We start from the raw sequence: 23,620 nt of genomic DNA on the forward strand, positions 1-23,620 counted from the left end.
AGCCTTAACTGACTCTGATTGGATTATTGCAATGCAAGCTGAATTAAATGAGTTTGAAAGAAACAAGGTATGGCATCTAGTTCCTTCATCTAAACAACAAAAAGTAATTGGCTTAAAATGGGTGTTTAGAAACAAACTAGATGAATATGGAACCATTGTAAGAAACAAAGCTAGACTTGTAGTAAAAGGTTATAACCAACAAGAAGGAATTGATTATGAAGAAACCTTTGCTCCTGTAGCTAGATTAGAAGCCATTAGAATCTTAATTGCATTTGCTGCTTACATGGATTTAAATTATATCAAATGGATGTTAAGTGTGCATTTTTAAATGGCTATCTAAATGAAGATGTATATGTTGAACAACCCCCTGGTTTCGAAAATAACAATCTCCCAAATCATGTCTACAAGCTTGATAAAGCTCTTTATGGGTTAAAACAAGCACCTAGATCATGGTATGAGAGATTATCTAAGTTCCTTTTAGAAAATAACTTTAAAAGAGGAAAGGTTGATAAAACCTTGTTCCTAAAATCTAAAGGAACTGATATTTTGCTTGTTCAAATATATGTTGATGACATCATATTCGGAGCTACTAATGAAACATTGTGCAAAGAATTCTCAAATCTCATGAGCAATGAATTTGAAATGAGTATGATGGGAGAGTTAAATTTCTTTCTTGGACTACAAATCAAACAAACTGAAAAAGGTATAATTGTTCACCAACAAAAATACATAAAGGAACTATTAAAGAAATATGGCCTCGAAAATTCAAAGATAAATCACACTCCTATGGGAACTTCAACTAGATTAGATGAAGACTCCATAGGAACAAGTGTTGATCAAACAAAATTTAGAGGAATGATTGGTTCACTTTTGTATCTAACTGCTAGTCGTCCAGACATAGCTTTCAGTGTTGGTTTGTGTGCTAGATTTCAAGCAAATCCAAAGGAGTCTCACCTCACTGCTGTGAAGAGAATTCTTAGATACCTTAAAGGAACAGATGATCTTGGACTCTACTATCCAAGAAGTGATACATTCGAACAAAGAATATGCAGATGCAGATTATGCTGGAGATCTTGTTAATAGGAAAAGCACCTCAGGTATGGCACAATTCCTTGGTCATAGTTTAGTTTCTTGGAGTACCAAGAAACAAAACACAGTTGCTTTATCCACTGCTGAAGCAGAATATGTAGCTGCTGCTGCATGTTGCTCTCAAATGCTTTGGATAAAACAACAACTTAGTGACTATGGAATAAACTTTGAATGTGTTCCTATTTATTGTGACAATACAAGTGCTATAAGTATATCTAAAGATCCAGTGCATCATTCTAGAGTAAAGCATATACATATTAGACATCACTTTTTAAGAGAAAATGTCGAAAAAGGTTTGATCAAACTTGAGTTTTGTCAAACTGATTATCAGATTGCTGATATCCTAACTAAGCCTTTGCAAAGAGATAGATATGAGAAATTAAGGCTTGAGTTAGGCTTAATAAAAATTAAGTGATTGTTCCTATGTCAATTCCCCCATGTTTGAATCAATTTGAGTGACTTTGTGTGCTAAAAATAATTGTGTTTAATTGCCTAAGACCATTGCAAATTGGAATGTTGCAAAACATAACCATGAAGTCAAAGAAACTAAACAACTCACAAATGTCACATAATACTCCCCTTACTGTTCCTAAGGTCAAGAAACATGCATAGTATGAAAGATATTGATATGTAGCATTAGTGTTCCTATAGCACAAGTTCCTTAGCATTTATTTTCTTTCAAAAATTAAAATTCATAAAAATCCGAAAAATCCGATAAAATCCCAAAAAATAAGGGGAACCAGTTTAATTAAATCTTGGTTCTTTTTATCTTTTCGTTTTCTTCCTTTATTTTATTTTATTTCTTTTGCTTTATTTCTTTCCCGCGTGTCATAATTACTATTACATGCAAAACTTCCTTCTTCAATTCATCTAAGAAACCGTGTTCCTCTCAAACGCTTCATCTTCACCAAATCCGAAACCTCATCACACCCTTTGATACTCCATAAAAACCTCCAAACCTTCATAAATCATGGCAAAAACTTCAAGAAACTCACCTTTTCCAACACCAAAAACAACCGACACTTCAAAAATGGAAATTTCTTCATCTCCAACTAAAACCCTTGAAACCGACATAATTCAAGAAAACCCCATAGAGGAACAGCAATTAGAATCTCCTAGAAGGAGCATGAGAAGAAGAAAATTGATTGGGGAGAGATGATGAAGAAGAAACCCCGGAACAATCTCAGGGGGAAGAAGAAGAAACTGCACCTGTTCCTTCCAAAGGAACTGTTTCTTCGTCTTCCAAGAAAAGGGTCGAACGAAGTGAATCTAGGTATGTCTTGGGTTTTGCGTCGATTTAGAATGGGCAAATAAAATTGAATTTCTAGAATTAACCTCCATTCTAAAGGAACAAGGCATGGAATTCTTGTTTGAATTCGCCTTTAATAATGCTCTTGTTCTCTCTAGCTATGGACGAGTTTTGTGCAAATTTTGTTAATACTAATGGAACTTGCACAACTGAAGTTAGAGGCAAGAAAATAAGGTTTAATCAAGCAACTTTAAGCAAAGTATGGGAAGTTCCTTGCAAAGGAACTGATTTGTTTTTAAAAGGAAAGGAACTGTTTCCTTTCCGAATTTTCCTCAAGACAAAATCTTAGAATATTTTGGAGGAACAGCTGGCCAAAACAAATTAACCATAACCTACTCTCTCCCCTTCACAAGTATGTTTAACTTGGTTTGGAGAGCACTCATTCCTCGAACTGAAAAGAGGAATGAAGTGGGTCTCTTGGATATGTGTTACATGTTTTGCTTAGACCACCACATACAAATCAACTTCCCTTCCCTCTTCATTCAACATTTAACTCACTGTATTGAAAACCATTGTGTGATTGGTACGGTCCCTAATAACTTCTTACTTCATCATTTGAAGTAAGACTACTGGTTGGACCACCATAGGGTCACAACAAGGGAACACTTGAATGAGAAGACCCTAAATGGACTCGGATTGTCCGTCCAAGAAGGTGTTCTCATTCCAGGAAGAATGGCTTCCAGTTCCTCAAGAAAAAGAAAGATGCCCAAACTGGACTTAGAAGAGGACAATGATGTAATTTTGGATAATCCTGTTCCTGTTCCTACACCAGCGGAACATAAACCTAAGAGGCGCAAACACATTGCCACTAAGCCTAAACCCTCTGTTCCTTTGAGAGTGAGAAAGACACTCGTCGAAAAATTGCTCCTGTTCCTGTTCCTTCCAATGAGGACTCTCCTTTAGTCCTTTCGGATAATGAGGAACAGGTACCCTCAACTCTCAAGGAACCACTACCTCCACCATCTCCCAAACTCTCTGTTCCCTTCACAAAAATACCCTCCATTTCACCTTCGTCCTTCTCTGTTCCTTCAAGTTTTGAGCAGTTGAAGGATGAAATAAAAGGACCAAATCCTTTTGCTTCCACCTCCACAACTCTTCCACCCACACCACCATTTCTTCCTCCCATTTATCACCCTTCACCTTCTGTTTCCATTCCTGGAACAGATGAGCCTTCCACTCAAACCTCCCAGTTCCTTCACCACCCCCATCTGCCTCTTCCAAGGGTAAGGAACAGGAAAATCCGGATGACACTAACTGGGTTAATGAAGTCTGCCTTCCTGCACAACATATGATAAAATTTTACAATCATCTTCATTGGACTTTGGATGCCAAAACTGATACTATGTAAGTCTTATGAAGAAATTGAGTGATACCGTGGTTGCGCAGCAAAAGAAGATGGACATATGGCTCGTACTTTGGAGGAGCTGAAGGAACAGGTTGAATACATCATGGGGTGGTGATGAAAAAGTTGGAGGATGTGGTTGAAGAAGAAGTTGTAGAGGAACACCATTCCCCTTCCCTTTCTTAGTTTCTTTATTGTTGTTTTGTTGTTCCTGTTTCTTTCATCAAGGAACACAACTTTTGTTTCTTCTTTTTCTTTTCTTTCTTTGTTTTGTTATGGAACAAGTGCTATATAACTCATGACTTTTGCTATATTGTCTATGTTTCTAAATGCTTTGCATAATTTCTTCCTTGGAATGGCTAGTATTATGTGATTGATGTTTGAGCAAGTTTACTCTTTGATTTTCTAACTTAACCACTAATGGTGCTTGCATATTGGTCTTAAGGTGTTAAATCAATTCATCAATTCATGCAGAGTCTATTCTTTTTGAGGATACAAAGGGGGAAAAGGATTTAAGGAACAAACTGTACATAAACAAAAAAAAAAAATTGAAAAAATTAAAAATTGGATAAGGTAAATGAAAAATCAAAAATAGGTTAAGGTAAATGAAAAATCAAAAACTTCAGTTAATCATATAATTGTGTTTTATTTTTTTTTTCTTTATGTTTTTATTTTCATTCACTTATATTATTTGTTATTTTCCTTAGTTTGTACCTTTGTTGTCATCATCAAAAAGGGGGAAATTGTTGAACCCTAGTTTTGATAATGACAAAGAAACAAAGGAACAAACTAAGTAGTGAACTAATGAATTATTTAAGTGTATGGTGTCTAAGGTATCAATGCAAGGAACTGGGAGAATACAAGTCAATGAAGAAGTCAAGAGAGGATTTCAAAGGCTAAGTAAAGAAGTTTCTATGTTGATACTGGAGCAAGCATTGGATCAAGAATAATAGAAGCTAGGCGTTTTATTTTCTAGTTCCAATGTAAAGGAACAAAGAAAGAATGGTAAGGAACTGTGGCAGAATATTTGAGAATGAAGCGTTTGTTCCTCTGTAAGGAACAAACTCAGTGGCACTTAGTAAATATGTTAAGAAGAACTGAACTAATATAAGGAACTAGACTTAGGCGTTGTAACGGTTAAAAGATAATGGAGTAAGTCATGCCTAGATTATAGGAAATTAGTTATTTCTAATTTCAAATGATAAAATCAGTTTTATAAAAAGAAAATCTGTTTTGGAAAAATATTATTTTTCGGAAAATAAGAAAATAATATCCGGTTGTTAGAAAGATTTTATTTCAAAGATATTATTTTCTTAAAGATTAGAAATTCAGATTTAAAGATAAAAGAGTTTATAAAAACTGATTTTCGGATAATGTTGAAGGAACTCCTATTATTTAGGAGTAATGGCTGCATTTTATCCACGTTCATTTAGTTCATGGGATCATGGGACATGATGTATAACGTGTTCCTTAGGGGAAGGAACATCATGGGTAAATGGATTAAAAGTGTACTCAAACATTACTCCCACGTTCTTCATGATTACACTATAAATATAGAAGTCTAGATAAGTTCCAAATGTGTGTCTGATAAGTAATTAAGTGAGTTTAACTTATTAAGTGTCAGTGCCTTCATTCTCTCATAATAGCCATTTGTTCTTTGCCTTCTTACTCTAATTCCACTAAGCTTATTTCGATCAATTGTATTTTGGTTTTTGGGGTAAGGGAACTTTGAGTGAAGTTCTGTAAGAGAAAGGCTTTGAGTGAAGCTTGTATGTGTGAGAAAACTTCGAGTGAAGTTGAGAGGAACTGCTGTTAAGGGAACAGTGGTTCAGGAACTTGAGTTTAGGAACTCAAGGTAGGGCTCGAGTTAGAATTAGGTTGTAACAGAGTTGTTTGGCCTAATTAGTGAAAGTGTTGAGTTTAAAATCCCTAGTGGTCGAGGTTGTTTCTTCTTGTTGGGCCCAAGAAGTTTTTCCTCGTAAAAATCCCTTGTGTTCCTTTAGCTTGTTTATTCGTTTAAGTTTTAATTTCCGCAAAAAGTTACGTTTATTTCTACACCTACAATTCACCCCCCCTCTTGTAGTGTTCCTAGGGAAATAACAGAAGAAGTTGCCAACAATTCTTTTTAGGAAGAATCATAAACCTAATTGGATGTAGGAAAACCATAATCCAATGTAGATTTTTCCGACATGACTCCATAAATGGTCAAAGTGAACCAAAGATTGAGTTCGGGGGTGAGGAACTATGTTGTCCATTGCTGGCCTCTACTAAATATCGATTCATTACGGATTTTATGCCAAAGAATAATCATATAATATTTTTATACACCCTAAAAATAGTACACTAGTAGAATGTAATATCCTAAAATCTTAAACGTGTTTAAGTTAAATAATTAACTATAACAAGTGGTTAAAATATATTTTATTTTAGTCGTTTCGCTAATTAAGCAAAGTATAATAAAATGATTCTAGAATTTCAATATAAAATTTTCCAACTTAAATTGTGTTAATAACTAAGTGTCGATAATTTATATTTTTCGATTTTTATGAGCTAAAAAAGAAGGTTAGTTTTATTAATTCACTAAGGCACAAAAATATCCAAGTTTCACCAAAATTTTACTAAGCCACGTTTAGAGTGAAAGTGTGGGAATAATTTCTGATTTTTGGATTACAAAACAAAAAAGGAAATAGAGAAAAAAAGTCATGGTCAACATTTCTTTACTCTTGCCTTCTTCTTCACCATTCCATGGCCATTTGGCACACATGCCATCACACTAGCTCCCTCCTTCTTCCTCTATCAAAAATTATGTCACCAATCCCTCTCCTTAGCTTCTTCAAGCTAAAAATTAAGAACATTTACTTCAACTATCTCCCTCCCAACCACTGATTTTGTATTCCTAATTTCACTATAAATTGCAATAAAATCCATCACCAAGAACACCATCAACAACAATCTTCATCCTCTCTTCACTTACTAATCAGAATTTTCTTTCACAACTCGCCGGAAAACGTGACCCAAAGAAACCCAAAAGAAAAAAAAAACCCATATTTTCCCTCTTTCTCCTCTGTTTCGGGTTACCACCACCACCACCACCACCGACTGCCGCCAGCTCGCGCGACACCTGCGCCGCGCTTAATCGTACCCCTCCGACCACCAACAGCCTCATACTCTCCCTCTTCCATCGCACTCTTCTCCCTCGCCGTCCTCTTCGTTGCGCCCAGCTGTGCGCACCACCGACGCCTGACGCCCAGCAACGTCCCTTAGCCGCCGTTCGCCGCTCGTCGCCACCGTCGCCGGAGCCGTCCCCCTGCCGCAGCACTGTCGTCCCTGCTCTTAGTAACCCAATTCCTTTTAAAATTATGATTTCCTATTTACTAATGCAAGCCCAAATTTATAACCTTTACTTATTTGTTTGGGCCTAGGACCTTGGACTCAAAACTAAGATTAAGTTTTATAATCTGAATTTTGTTATGTTGGGCTAGAAGGATGTTTTGAACTTGTTCTATGGACTGATTTAGTTAGTTTTATTAAACCACTTAGCTTATTTCCTAAAAACTATGTTTGGGTTATATTTCAAGACTTCTGAAACTAGTTGAGTTGTTAAAACTAATTCATTGAGCTTGTAATTTATAATTTGAGTTTAAGTTATGATTTCTCCACTAATACTTAAGTCACTTATAATAACTAGTTACTTGACTTATTAGTTTTAAATGACTAAATAATATTATAATAATAATAATGGATCTATTATAGCTTTAAACTTAATTAATTTATTAATAGACGATTAATTGATGATTAACTATGAACTCGATTAATAATAATATACTTTTGAATGGTTATAGAGTATGTAATAATATAACTTTAAGTATGATGTTTCGATAATTCTAAAAGTATTACTAAATGAGTTACTTCACCTTATTAGTCGAGTAAAGAGTCACCTTAAGAAGTTATTAACGAGTAAGATAATAACGACCTTTAATGAGACCTTTATGACGTTATAACGAACGTTATGACCTTAATAAGCGCTAACTATTATTTAGACTTAGAAGCTAAATAATGAAACGTTCAGCCTGCCATGATTTTGGATAATCTCAACCTTGACCTCGAATAGGTCTTCGGCTTGAATCCGAGTGAATTGGTAATCTTTCAATTCCATCTCCTTACCCATAGCATGCTTTTTAGCCTGCAAGAGTGATCAAAGCCTTTGGTTGATAGTGTTTAGGGACTCCCCACCAATGACTTCGTCATCGGCATAGGGAAATGGTCTTACAGGTGGGAGTCAACGTAGCGAAAGCAAAGTGAACTCCAGTGGTGGGCTGTTTTCCAGATCCCAATCCCAAAACATAAAAAAGGCTATAGAACTATATATAGTCCTTTTGGTGTGGTACTTTCTCGATCAACTATCTGACTTTAATGAAGAAAGACAGTGTTTTATTTTTCTCTTAATGATATATATGATATAAGAGATTTTTTTTTTAAGAGTGCTCCTAATCTTAGATAATAAAACTATTCTTGATTAGAGTAATGAAGATGAAGTATGTTACAAGCCTCCCCCGGCTATCAAGGTTATTAAGCAGGAATTTAGGTAACGTCTACTGCTAATAATCGCATTTCCCTTCGAAGTATGTTTTATGATCATGATTAATATTATGTTTTATATATGAATTACGGGAAATGAAATTTTTTATAATGGTAATGATGATATGATGCTATGAAATGATGATGATGATGATGATGATGATGATGATGTTATGGATGAAATGAAAAGAATATAATTAGTCATGATGCTGATGATATGCTTAAAAAACATGATAAATTCAAGTGAAAGACGGTTTTTGGCAAGTATCCCGTTATCCTGGGTCGTGCACGTACCTCTCGGCCGATTAACCACCTTCCATTTAGTGAGAGCTATTGTCCTCGGTTGGCACCTCGCATTTCTATATCCTAGGCATTAACGCCAACTCCCGTTTAGTGAGGGCTTTTGTCCTCGGGTGGCTGCCTCCCGTTTACGATGTTACTATATTCCGGGGAGACGTCCCTTCTGTTGTACGAGCCAAGTTACAAATTAATATGAATTATGATGAGGAAACATGATAAAGAAGATAATGTAACATGATATGATATATTTGTGAAATAGTTTTACTTATTCTCTTCTCCCTGTTTTTAAATAAAATGATGTGAAATGAATTTACGATGTTAGAGTAGTATGTTACTGAGCTTCCGCTCACGGCGTTTTGTTTTATGTTTTAGGTACCGATGGTAATAACGGGATGGCGTAGTAGTGAGGATTTATTTAATGTCTAGATTATGTAGACTCTCATGGTTTTAATTTATGTTAATGTCAAAAACCTGATTAGTAACTAAGTTTTAATTAATCAATACTAATGTCGTATCCATTTTATATTTTATATTATAATATGTTTAAGTTTATGAGTTTATGTTGCCTTGTATTTTCTAACGGGAAGTACGATGGTAACGTGCCGACTATCTAGGTTCCGCTGCTAATTAATCGATTAATTAACTTAAGAACGAGGATTAGAGGTCGGGGAGTTACAGGTTGGTATCAGAGCAACAGTTCTTGATACCCCAAGTAAAATCCTAAAGGTTTTACTGAAATTAGTAAATAAAATGTTAAAGTAATCTTGTAAATGAGAGTCATCACTATAAGTTACAATGTTTATATAATATGATAATATGAATAATAAATGTGTAGTTAATAAGTGCTTAAAAATAAAAATGAGTGTGAGTGTTAGTGTAACAGTCCGTTTTCCCGAGCTGCTAGGTAAACACACTTAAGATTCACTAATCACAATTAATGCTTAATAAACCTCGAATTAAACATTTACTCGGAGCGGAAACATAACCTACAAAACCATCCTGAACCTGTGGATTATTGGCCCACAAAACAAAATCCTTTATATAAGCCTTCAATTACACCGATATCTCGACTAATATTCCCAAATATTGTATACAACGAAATATATCAGAGACTATTCCATAATTGACTATCTAAAATACAAACTCAATTCATAAGCTACGACGACATCTTTATCTTGCTTCACTTCAGAATCCTGAGCTTACAACACCAAACCTGCAACAATATTTGACTCTGCCACCCACCAAGTGACAGGCCACAGAAATGACAACACCATCAGCAAAGCTGAGTACACACTGTGTAATAGAAAATACAAGTTTAGGTGTATTTTGAAAAGTAACACATAGTTAGTAGCAGATAATCACATCAACTTAGTTGATATATTTTCACAAAATCAGATCGTTTGGCATGAACGCGAGTGGAGAGGGGTACCACGCAGTACCAGCTGTCTCCAAACTATTGAGGGTCGTCACCCAGCCTTTTATTGTTATGCTTGCAAGACTTACCCGGAGTGTCCTATAACGCCAGGAATTCGCCCCTCTGGAAGGCAACAGCTAGGGACTCTACCCGCCCTAACTCGGGGTGCCTATTCATGCCTCACTTTCATATTTATAAAATAAGATATTTAATGATTCATACTTGAATCCTCAATACTCATAACATAACACCATATTCGACCTTATCGTCTTAACTCATATCCGAATCATTTCCTCATTATCATACAAAATCATATTTTGAGAAATATAGTATTTTGAACGATTTCGATAATTGAACAAAATGATACTTTTATAACAATCCAATAGCAATTCACAACTAACTCACAGAGATGTATCTATAATCATGGCCATTACCACAAAGATATATGATATCCAAAATTCAATATAACGCCCACAGGAGCATTGAAATATATTTTGCTGAACCCAAAGGTTACCTCAACTCTATAACAATTATACGAAACCTCCAAGCATCATAACTTGATTTCTCATATCATCTTGAATTATATACGTCCACATAGCCATTCTCCAACAACCATCTCACGATAACATCAATAATCAATAACCAAACTTAAACTAATTCCCAATTCACCAATTCTCAACCTTTAACATTCTAATTTCCTTAATCCTTAATTAATATCTATAACTTCGATGATATTAGCTACATCGACTTGCATCCCAATTCATAATCCAATTCCAAATTATATAACTAAACAAACTAAACATAACTCACAACTGTACCTAAATCAAGCACCTAATTGTGCTACCAACAATTATATTGAGAATATAAAGCTAGCTTACTCGTAAATAAACCTCAAAAACTGATTTCTAGTTGCACTCAAATCCTTAACCAATATATCAATTCCAACATTATAATCTCCTTCATAATTCGAATGATACTCCATTCCAAAATCATCCTCCAATAATCACCTCATAACAATAACAATAATCAACAACCAATCTTAACTATTCTAATTATCTTCTTCTAACGCAACCATTATGCTAATAAAATTGAACCCGCAAATAGAAATTAATGAAGTCATTCCCATAACTCTTAACTCGACTTCATACATATGAACTCCAACTACAATAATTATAACAGTTTCCCAATTCGAAGATTAGGACTTCCCTCGCATCATCAACAACGACTATCCAATAAAAATACAACAACAATAGGCAACAGCTTCACAGCAACTCCACCAAACCACAATGATAGAACAACAATAACCCAACAACACTACTACAACAGAGCAACAACAACAATAGCAACTCCACAAAATTCACCACAACCACCACAACAACTCCAACAACAATAACATAACAATCCACCTTAATCATCATAATTACTCCACAAGTCCATGTACTAAACACAATCCATTAAGAAGCATAATTATACTTAGTGTATAAGTGTTGTTTAGGTCAAATAAACATCTCTAATGACCTTAGCATTTTATCATGTTATACTCAATATACACATAATAAAATACAATCATAAGTAAATTCATTTCATAGACATGCTTTACACTAGAAAGAAACAATCACCTAACTATAGGTATGGAAATCTCTAGGGTAAAACCAAACTAAGTGTGTACCTTAACTAAGGATGCTTAAAGCCACGAAACTCCTTAATCCAATTGGTTAACTACTCCTACAGCTTCCCCTGAATGTATAAAATGCTAAAGATTAGTTTCAACAAGCTTATAGTATGAAAAATAAGCTTAAATACAAGAGGTGTAAACTGTTGAACTTACAGCAACTTATGTGATCTTTCAGCAAGGTTTTCTATATGAGTTTAAGGTCTAAAGATTGGAACCAAAGCTTGAAATACTTTGTATGGATGTCTAGAAGAGTTATATGTAAGGAAAAATGGGTGTCCAAGAGGAAGAAATAAGAGAAAGAGACGAAAATCCAGAACAGGCTTTTATAGTCTGTTCTGGCGGTACCCCAGGGAGGGAAACCTCTTTGGGCAAGGTCGGTTTCTTGGAGTTTTTAGGTGATTCTTGCTTGAGGTGTTAGCCTAAGGTGTTGGCTTTCATGCATAAAAAGTTCTTTGAGAGATCGACACTTAAGTAGCTGCTAAGCAGCTTTCTTTGAGGATAGGTCTGAGCTGTAATTTTAGCTGGCCAGGTTTTACTATGTAAGCAATTTACCCTATTGAGCCACGTAATTCTTGGGGATAAATGACCATTTTAACCTTAAGACATCCCAAGCATGTCATATATCAAGTTTGGTTAGGTTATGAGCTCGGATTCAACCCCGAAAGGCTCTTTAACTAGAAGTTCATCGCTACCGATAAAACAATCTCCAAACGATTTTCATAATCTTAATGTTTAAGGCTCTCAAGGACTTTCTAACTTATCTATTGGTTTCCAAACCTTCTTATCCAATAAGAATGATGGTTCTTATCTCTTTGACCTTTCTTAACCATTAAGAAAGATAGTATTATCCAAACTTTCTTAACCATAAGAATGTAGAGCTTATCCACAACTTTCTTAACATTAAGAATGATATACTTATCCACAAGCTTTCTTAACCATTAAGAATGATAGTATTATCCACAAGCTTTCTTAACCATTAAGAATGTAATGCTTATCCACAAGCTTTCTTAACCATTAAGAATGATGATGCTTATCCACAAGCTTTCTTAACCATTAAGAATGATGCTGCTTATCCACAAGCTTTCTTAACCATTAAGAATGATGATGCTTATCCACAAGCTTTCTTAACCATTAAGAATGATGGTCTTATCCACTTTTAGCTTTTAAATAAAGGTTCTTAAAACAGGGCTATTATATACTACCACCCTTAAAATAAGTTTCGTCCTCGAAACTTCAAAACATAAACTCATAGATCAACCTTAAGTGTCCATATATCAAGCACTACAGCTCCAATAGTCTTTACTAAATTTCTATGAAAAAGTTCTCAATATACCAACAAATAGATTTTAAATATCCTCAAATTACAACTTTGAATTCCATACTCTTATTCCCAAAGATTTACACAAATCTAGACTCTTATTCTTATTCTATAGCTCAAAACTTGAACTCTAATTACCAAAGTAACAGACACATATTCCCAACGATCTTTTACCCCGCTATGTGGCTAACTCAGCGCACGGTCGCAGGGTTGCTCTGACACCATTTGTAACAGCCCGTTTTCCCGAGCTGCTAGGTAAACACACTTAAGATTCACTAATCACAATTAATGCTTAATAAACCTCGAATTAAACATTTACTCGAGCGGAAACATAACCTAAAAACATCCTGACTGTGGATTATTGGCCCACAAAACAAAATCCTTTATATAAACTTCAATTATACCGATATCTCGACTAATATTCCCAAATATTGTATCAACGAAATATATCAGAGACTATTCCATAATTGACTATCTAAAATACAAACTCAATCATAAGCTACGACGACATCTTTATCTTGCTTCACTTCAGAATCCTGAGCTCACAACACCAAACCTGCAACAATTTTGACTCTGCCACCCACCAAGTGACAGGCCACAGAAATGACAACACCATCAGCAAAGCTGAGTACACACTGTGTAATAGAAAATACAAGTTTAGGTGTATTTTGAAAATAACACATAGTTATAGTACAGATAATCACACTCAACTTAGTTGATATATTTTCACAAAATCAGATCGTTTGGCATGAACGCGAGTGGAGAGGGGTACCACGCAGTACCAGCTGTCTCCAAACTATTGAGGGTCGTCACCCAGCCTTTTATTGTTATGCTTGCAAGACTTACCCGGAATGTCCTATAACGCCAGGAATTCGCCCTCCTGGAAGGCAACAGCTAGGGACTCTACCCGCCCTAACTCGGGGTGCCTATTCATGCCTCACTTTCATATTTATAAAATAAGATATTTAATGATTCATACTTGAATCCTCAATACTCATAACATAACACCATATTCGACCTTATCCTTAATCATTTCCTCATTATCATACCAAATCATATTTTGAGAAATATAGTATTTTCGAACGATTTCGATAATTGAACAAAATGATACTTTTATAACAATCCAATAGCAATTCACAACTAACTCACAGAGATGTATCTATAATCATGGCCATTACCACAACGATATATGATATCCAAAATTCAATATAACGCCCACGGAGCATTTAAATATATTTTGCTGAACCCAAAGGTTACCTCAACTCTATAACAATTATACGAAACCTCCAAGCATCATAACTTGATTTCCATATCATCTTGAATTATATACGTCACATAGCCATTCTCCAACAACCATCTCACGATAACATCAATAATCAATAACCAAACTTAAACTAATTCCCAATTCACAAATTTCAACCTTTAACATTCTAATTTCCTTAATCCTTAATTAATATCTATAACTTCGATGATATTAGCTACATCGACTTGCATCCCAATTCATAATCAAATTCCAAATTATATAACTAAACAAACTAAACATAACTCACAACTGTACCTAAATCAAGCACCTAATTGTGCTACCAACAATTATATTGAGAATATAAAGCTAGCTGACTCGTAAATAAACCTCAAAAACTGATTTCTAGTTGCACTCAAATCCTTAACCAATATATCAATTCCAACATTATAATCTCCTTCATAATTCCGAATGATACTCCATTCCAAAATCATCCTCCAATAATCACCTCATAACAATAACAATAATCAACAACCAATCTTAACTATTCTAATTATCTTCTTCTAACGCAACCATTATGCTAATAAAACTGAATCCCGCAAATAGAAATTAATGAAGTCATTCCCATAACTCATAACTCGACTTCATACATATCAACTCCAACTACAATAATTATAACAGTTTCCCAATTCTAAGATTAGGACTTCCCTCGCATCATCAACAACGACTATCCAATAAAAACGATACAACAACAATAGGCAACAGCTTCACAGCAACTCCACCACAACCACAATGATAGAACAACAATAACCCAACAACACTACTACAACAGAGCAACAACAACAATAGCAACTCCACAACAACTTCACCACAACCACCACAACAACTCCAACAACAACAATAACATAACAACTCCACCTTAATCATCATAATTACTCCACAAGTCCATGTACTAAACACATTCCATTAAGAACATAATTATACTTAGTGTATAAGTGTTGTTTAGGTCAAATGAAACATCTCTAATGAACCTTAGCATGTTATATCTGTTGATACTCAATATACACATAATAAAATACAATCATAAGTAAATTCATTTCATAACATCTTTACACTAGAAAGAAACAATCACCTAACTATAGGTATGGAAATCTCTAGGGTAAAACCAAACTAAGTGTGTACCTTAACTAAGGATGCTTAAAGCCACGAAATTCCTTAATCCATTGGTTAACTACTCCTACAGCTTCCCCTGAATGTATAAAATGCTAAAGATTAGTTTCAACAAGCTTATAGATATGAAAAACTAAGCTTAAATACAAGAGGTGTAAACTGTTGAACTTACAGCAACTTATGTGATCTTTCAGCAAGGTTTTCTATATGAGTTTAAGGTCTAAAGATTGGAACCAAAGCTTGAAATACTTTGTATGGATGTCTAGAAGAGTTATATGTAAGGAAAATGGGTGTCCAAGAGGAAGAAATAAGAGAAAAGAGACGAAAATCCAGAACAGGCTTTTATAGTCTGTTCTGGCGGTACCCCTGGGAGAGGGAAACCTCTTATGGGCAAGGTCGGTTTCTTGGAGTTATTAGGTGATTCTTGCTTGATGTGTTAGCCTAAGGTGTTGGCTTTCATGCATAAAAAGTTCTTTGAGTGATCGACACTTAAGTAGCTGCTAAGCAGCTTTCTTTGAGGATAGGTCTGAGCTGTAATTTCAGCTGGCCAGGTTTTACTATGTAAGCAATTTACCCTATTGAGCCACGTAATTCTTGGGGATAAATGACCATTTTAACCTTAAGACATCCCAAGCATGTCATATATCAAGTTTGGTTAGGTTTGAGCTCGGATTCAACCCGAAAGGCTCTTTAACTGGAAGTTCATCGCTACCGATAAAACAATCTCCAAACGATTTTCATAATCTTAATGTTTAAGGCTCTCAAGGACTTTCTAACTTATCTATTGGTTTCCAAACCTTCTTATCCAATAAGAATGATGGTTCTTATCCTCTTTGACCTTTCTTAACCATTAAGAAAGATAGTCTTATCCAAACTTTCTTAACCACTAAGAATGTAGAGCTTATCCACAACTTTCTTAACATTAAGAATGATAATCTTATCCACAAGCTTTCTTAACCATTAAGAATGATAGTCTTATCCACAAGCTTTCTTAACCATTAAGAATGTAATGATTATCCACAAGCTTTCTTAACCATTAAGAATGATGATGCTTATCCACAAGCTTTCTTAACCATTAAGAATGATGATGCTTATCCACAAGCTTTCTTAACCATTAAGAATGATGATGCTTATCCACAAGCTTTCTTAACCATTAAGAATGATGGTCTTATCCACTTTTAGCTTTTAAATAAAGGTTCTTAAAAACAGGGCTATTACTATACTACCACCCTTAAAATAAGTTTCGTCCTCGAAACTTCAAAACATAAACTCATAGATCAACCTTAAGTGTCCATATATCAAGCACTACAGCCTCCAATAGTCTTTACTAAATTTCTATGAAAAAGTTCTCAATATACCCACAAATAGATTTCAAATATCCTCAAATTACAACTTTGAATTCCATACTCTTATTCCCAAAGATTTACACAAATCTAGACTCTTATTCTTATTCTATAGCTCAAAACTTGAACTCTAATTACTCAAGTAACAGACACACATTCCCAACGATCTTTTACCCCCGCTATGTGGCTAACTCAGCGCACGGTCGCAGGGTTGCTCTGACACCATTTGTAACAGCCCGTTTTCCCGAGCTGCTAGGTAAACACACTTAAGATTCACTAATCACAATTAATGCTTAATAAACCTCGAATTAAACATTTACTCGGAGCGGAAACATAACCTAAAACCATCCTGAACCTGTGGATTATTGGCCCACAAAACAAAATCCTTTATATAAGCCTTCAATTATACCGATATCTCGACTAATATTCCCAAATATTGTATGCAACGAAATATATCAGAGACTATTCCATAATTGACTATCTAAAATACAAACTCAATTCATAAGCTACGACGACATCTTTATCTTGCTTCACTTCAGAATCCTGAGCTTACAACACCAAACCTGCAACAATATTTGACTCTGCCACCACCAAGTGACAGGCCACAGAAATGACAACACCATCAGCAAAGCTGAGTACACACTGTGTAATAGAAAATACAAGTTTAGGTGTATTTTGAAAATAACACATAGTTATAGTACAGATAATCACACTCAACTTAGTTGATATATTTTCACAAAATCAGATCGTTTGGCATGAACGCGAGTGGAGAGGGGTACCACGCAGTACCAACTGTCTCCAAACTATTGAGGGTCGTCACCCAGCCTTTTATTGTTATGCTTGCAAGACTTACCCGGACGTGTCCTATAACGCCAGGAATTCGCCCCTCCTGGAAGGCAACAGCTAGGGACTCTACCCGCCCTAACTCGGGGTGCCTATTCATGCCTCACTTTCATATTTATAAAATAAGATATTTAATGATTCATACTTGAATCCTCAATACTCATAACATAACACCATATTCGACCTTATCCGATCTTAACTCATATTTGAATCATTTCCTCATTATCATACCAAATCATATTTTTGAGAAATATAGTATTTTCGAACGATTTCGATAATTGAACAAAATGATACTTTTATAACAATCCAATAGCAATTCACAACTAACTCACAGAGATGTATCTATAATCATGGCCATTACCACAAATGATATATGATATCCAAAATTCAATATAACGCCCACGGAAGCATTTAAATATATTTTGCTGAACCCAAAGGTTACCTCAACTCTATAACAATTATACGAAACCTCCAAGCATCATAACTTGATTTCTCATATCATCTTGAATTATATACGTCCACATAGCCATTCTCCAACAACCATCTCACGATAACATCAATAATCAATAACCAAACTTAAACTAATTCCCAATTCACCAATTCTCAACCTTTAACATTCTAATTTCCTTAATCCTTAATTAATATCTATAACTTCGATGATATTAGCTACATCGACTTGCATCCCAATTCATAATCACAATTCCAAATTATATAACTAAACAAACTAAACATAACTCACAACTGTACCTAAATCAAGCACCTAATTGTGCTACCAACAATTATATTGAGAATATAAAGCTAGCTTGACTCGTAAATAAACCTCAAAAAACTGATTTCTAAGTTGCACTCAAATCCTTAACCAATATATCAATTCCAACATTATAATCTCCTTCATAATTCCGAATGATACTCCATTCCAAAATCATCCTCCAATAATCACCTCATAACAATAACAATAATCAACAACCAATCTTAACTATTCTAATTATCTTCTTCTAACGCAACCATTATGCTAATAAAACTGAATCCCGCAAATAGAAATTAATGAAGTCATTCCCATAACTCTTAACTCGACTTCATACATATGAACTCCAACTACAATAATTATAACAGTTTCCCAATTCGAAGATTAGGACTTCCCTCGCATCATCAACAACGACTATCCAATAAAAATGATACAACAACAATAGGCAACAGCTTCACAGCAACTCCACCATAACCACAATGATAGAACAACAATAACCCAACAACACTACTACAACAGAGCAACAACAACAATAGCAACTCCACAACAACTTCACCACAACCACCACAACAACTCCACAACAACAATAACATAACAACTCCACCTTAATCATCATAATTACTCCACAAGTCCATGTACTAAACACAATCCATTAAGAAGCATAATTTTATTACTTAGTGTATAAGTGTTGTTTAGGTCAAATAAAACATCTCTAATGCACCTTAGCATTCTATATCCATGTTGCATACTCAATATACACATAATAAAATACAAATCATAAGTAAATTTCATTTCATATACATGTTTTACACTAGAAAGAAACAATCACCTAACTATAGGTATGGAAATCTCTAGGGTAAAACCAAACTAAGTGTGTACCTTACTAAGGATGCTTAAAGCCACGAAACTCCTTAATCCAATTGGTTAACTACTCCTACAGCTTCCCCTGAATGTATAAAATGCTAAAGATTAGTTTCAACAAGCTTATACATATGAAAAACTAAGCTTAAATACAAGAGGTGTAAACTGTTGAACTTACAGCAACTTATGTGATCTTTCAGCAAGGTTTTCTATATGAGTTTAAGGTCTAAAGATTGGAACCAAAGCTTGAAATACTTTGTATGGATGTCTAGAAGAGTTATATGTAAGAAAAAAATGGGTGTCCAAGAGGAAGAAATAAGAGAAAAGAGACGAAAATCCAGAACAGGCTTTTATAGTCTGTTCTGGCGGTACCCCCACGGAAGGGAAACCTCTTATGGGCAAGGTCGGTTTCTTGGAGTTTTTAGGTGATTCTTGCTTGAGGTGTTAGCCTAAGGTGTTGGCTTTCATGCATAAAAAGTTCTTTGAGTGATCGACACTTAAGTAGCTGCTAAGCAGCTTTCTTTGAGGATAGGTCTGAGCTGTAATTTAGCTGGCCAGGTTTTACTATGTAAGCAATTTACCCTATTGAGCCACGTAATTCTTGGGGATAAATGACCATTTTAACCTTAAGACATCCCAAGCATGTCATATATCAAGTTTGGTTAGGTTATGAGCTCGGATTCAACCCCGAAAGGCTCTTTAACTAGAAGTTCATCGCTACCTGATAAAACAATCTCCAAACGATTTTCATAATCTTAATGTTTAAGGCTCTCAAGGACTTTCTAACTTATCTATTGGTTTCCAAATCCTTCTTATCCAATAAGAATGATGGTTCTTATCCTCTTTGACCTTTCTTAACCATTAAGAAAGATAGTACTTATCCATAACCTTTCTTAACCACTAAGAATGTTAGAGCTTATCCACAACCTTTCTTAAACATTAAGAATGATAATACTTATCCACAAGCTTTCTTAACCATTAAGAATGATAGTACTTATCCACAAGCTTTCTTAACCATTAAGAATGATAATGCTTATCCACAAGCTTTCTTAACCATTAAGAATGATGATGCTTATCCACAAGCTTTCTTAACCATTAAGAATGATGATGCTTATCCACAAGCTTTCTTAACCATTAAGAATGATGATGCTTATCCACAAGCTTTCTTAACCATTAAGAATGATGGTCTTATCCACTTTTAGCTTTTAAATAAAGGTTCTTAAAACAGGGCTATTATATACTACCACCCTTAAAATAAGTTTCGTCCTCGAAACTTCAAAACATAAACTCATAGATCAACCTTAAGTGTCCATATATCAAGCACTACAGCCTCCAATAGTCTTTACTAAATTTCTATGAAAAAGTTCTCAATATACCCAACAAATAGATTTCAAATATCCTCAAATTACAACTTTGAATTCCATACTCTTATTCCCAAAGATTTACACAAATCTAGACTCTTATTCTTATTCTATAGCTCAAAACTTGAACTCTAATTACTCAAGTAACAGACACACATTCCCAACGATCTTTTACCCCCGCTATGTGGCTAACTCAGCGCACGGTCGCAGGTTTCTGTACCATTTGTAACAGCCCGTTTTCCCGAGCTGCTAGGTAAACACACTTAAGATCCACTAATCACAATAATGCTTAATAACCTCGAATTAAACATTTACTCGAGCGGAAACATAACCTAAAAACATCCTGGAACCTGTGGTTATTGGCCCACAAAACAAAATCCTTTATATAGCTTCAATTATACCGATATCTCGACTAATATTCCCAAATATTGTATCAACGAAATATATCAGAAACTATTCCTAATTGACTATCTAAAATACAAACTCAATCATAAGCTACGACGACATCTTTATCTTGCTTCACTTCAGAATCCTGAGCTACAACACCAAACCTGAACAATATTTGACTCTGCCACCCACCAAGTGACAGGCCACAGAAATGACAACACCATCAGCAAAGCTGAGTACACACTGTGTAATAGAAATACAAGTTTAGGTGTATTTTGAAAAGTAACACATAGTTATAGTAGCAGATAATCACACTCAACTTAGTTGATATATTTTCACAAAATCAGATCGTTTGGCATGAACGCGAGTGGAGAGGGGTACCACGCAGTACCACTGTCTCCAAACTATTGAGGGTCGTCACCCAGCCTTTTATTGTTATGCTTGCAAGACTTACCCGGACATGTCCTATAACGCCAGGAATTCGCCCCTCCTGGAAGGCAACAGCTAGGGACTCTACCCGCCCTAACTCGGGGTGCCTATTCATGCCTCACTTTCATATTTATAAAATAAGATATTTAATGATTCATACTTGAATCCTCAATACTCATAACATAACACCATATTCGACCTTATCCGGTCTTAACTCATATTTGAATCATTTCCTCATTATCATACCAAATCATATTTTGAGAAATATAGTATTTTCGAACGATTTCGATAATTGAACAAAATGATACTTTTATAACAATCCAATAGCAATTCACAACTAACTCACAGAGATGTATCTATAATCATGGCCATTACCACAACGATATATGATATCCAAAATTCAATATAACGCCCACGGGGCATTTAAATATATTTTGCTGAACCCAAAGGTTACCTCAACTCTATAACAATTATACGAAACCTCCAATCATCATAACTTGATTTCCCATATCATCTTGAATTATATACGTCACATAGCCATTCTCCAACAACCATCTCACGATAAGATCAATAATCAATAACCAAACTTAAACTAATTCCCAATTCACAAATTTCAACCTTTAACATTCTAATTTCCTTAATCCTTAATTAATATCTATAACTTCGATGATATTAGCTACATCGACTTGCATCCCAATTCATAATCACAATTCCAAATTATATAACTAAACAAACTAAACATAACTCACAACTGTACCTAAATCAAGCACCTAATTGTGCTACCAACAATTATATTGAGAATATAAAGCTAGCTCGACTCGTAAATAAACCTCAAAAAATGATTTCTAGTTGCACTCAAATCCTTAACCAATATATCAATTCCAACATTATAATCTCCTTCATAATTCCGAATGATACTCCATTCCAAAATCATCCTCCAATAATCACCTCATAACAATAACAATAATCAACAACCAATCTTAACTATTCTAATTATCTTCTTCTAACGCAACCATTATGCTAATAAAACTGAATCCCGCAAATAGAAATTAATGAAGTCATTCCCATAACTCATAACTCGACTTCATACATATAACTCCAACTACAATAATTATAACAGTTTCCCAATTCTAAGATTAGGACTTCCCTCGCATCATCAACAACGACTATCCAATAAAGATATACAACAACAATAGGCAACAGCTTCACAGCAACTCCACCAAACCACAATGACAGAACAACAATAACCCAACAACACTACTACAACAGAGCAACAACAACAATAGCAACTCCACAACAACTTCACCACAACCACCACAACAACTCCACAACAACAATAACATAACAACTCCACCTTAATCATCATAATTACTCCACAAGTCCATGTACTAAACACATTCCATTAAGAACATAATTATACTTAGTGTATAAGTGTTGTTTAGGTCAAATAAACATCTCTAATGAACCTTAGCATTTATATCCATGTTATACTCAATATACACATAATAAAATACACATCATAAGTAAATTCATTTCATAACATGTTTACACTAGAAAGAAACAATCACCTAACTATAGGTATGGAAATCTCTAGGGTAAAACCAAACTAAGTGTGTACCTTAACTAAGGATGCTTAAAGCCACGAAATTCCTTAATCCATTGGTTAACTACTCCTACAGCTTCCCCTGAATGTATAAAATGCTAAAGATTAGTTTCAACAAGCTTATAGATATGAAAAACTAAGCTTAAATACAAGAGGTGTAAACTGTTGAACTTACAGCAACTTATGTGATCTTTCAGCAAGGTTTTCTATATGAGTTTAAGGTCTAAAGATTGGAACCAAAGCTTGAACTACTTTGTATGGATGTCTAGAAGAGTTATATGTAAGGAAAAATGGGTGTCCAAGAGGAAGAAATAAGAGAAAAGAGACGAAAATCCAGAACAGGCTTTTATAGTCTGTTCTGGCGGTACCCCCAGGAGGGAAACCTCTTCTGGGCAAGGTCGGTTTCTTGGAGTTTTTAGGTGATTCTTGCTTGAGGTGTTAGCCTAAGGTGTTGGCTTTCATGCATAAAAAGTTCTTTGAGGATCGACACTTAAGTAGCTGCTAAGCAGCTTTCTTTGAGGATAGGTCTGAGCTGTAATTTAGCTGGCCAGGTTTTACTATGTAAGCAATTTACCTATTGAGCCACGTAATTCTTGGGGATAAATGACCATTT

The sequence above is a fragment of the Beta vulgaris genome, chromosome 4, assembly GCF_026745355.1.
Source record: "Beta vulgaris subsp. vulgaris cultivar EL10 chromosome 4, EL10.2, whole genome shotgun sequence".
NCBI lineage: Eukaryota > Viridiplantae > Streptophyta > Magnoliopsida > Caryophyllales > Amaranthaceae > Beta > Beta vulgaris.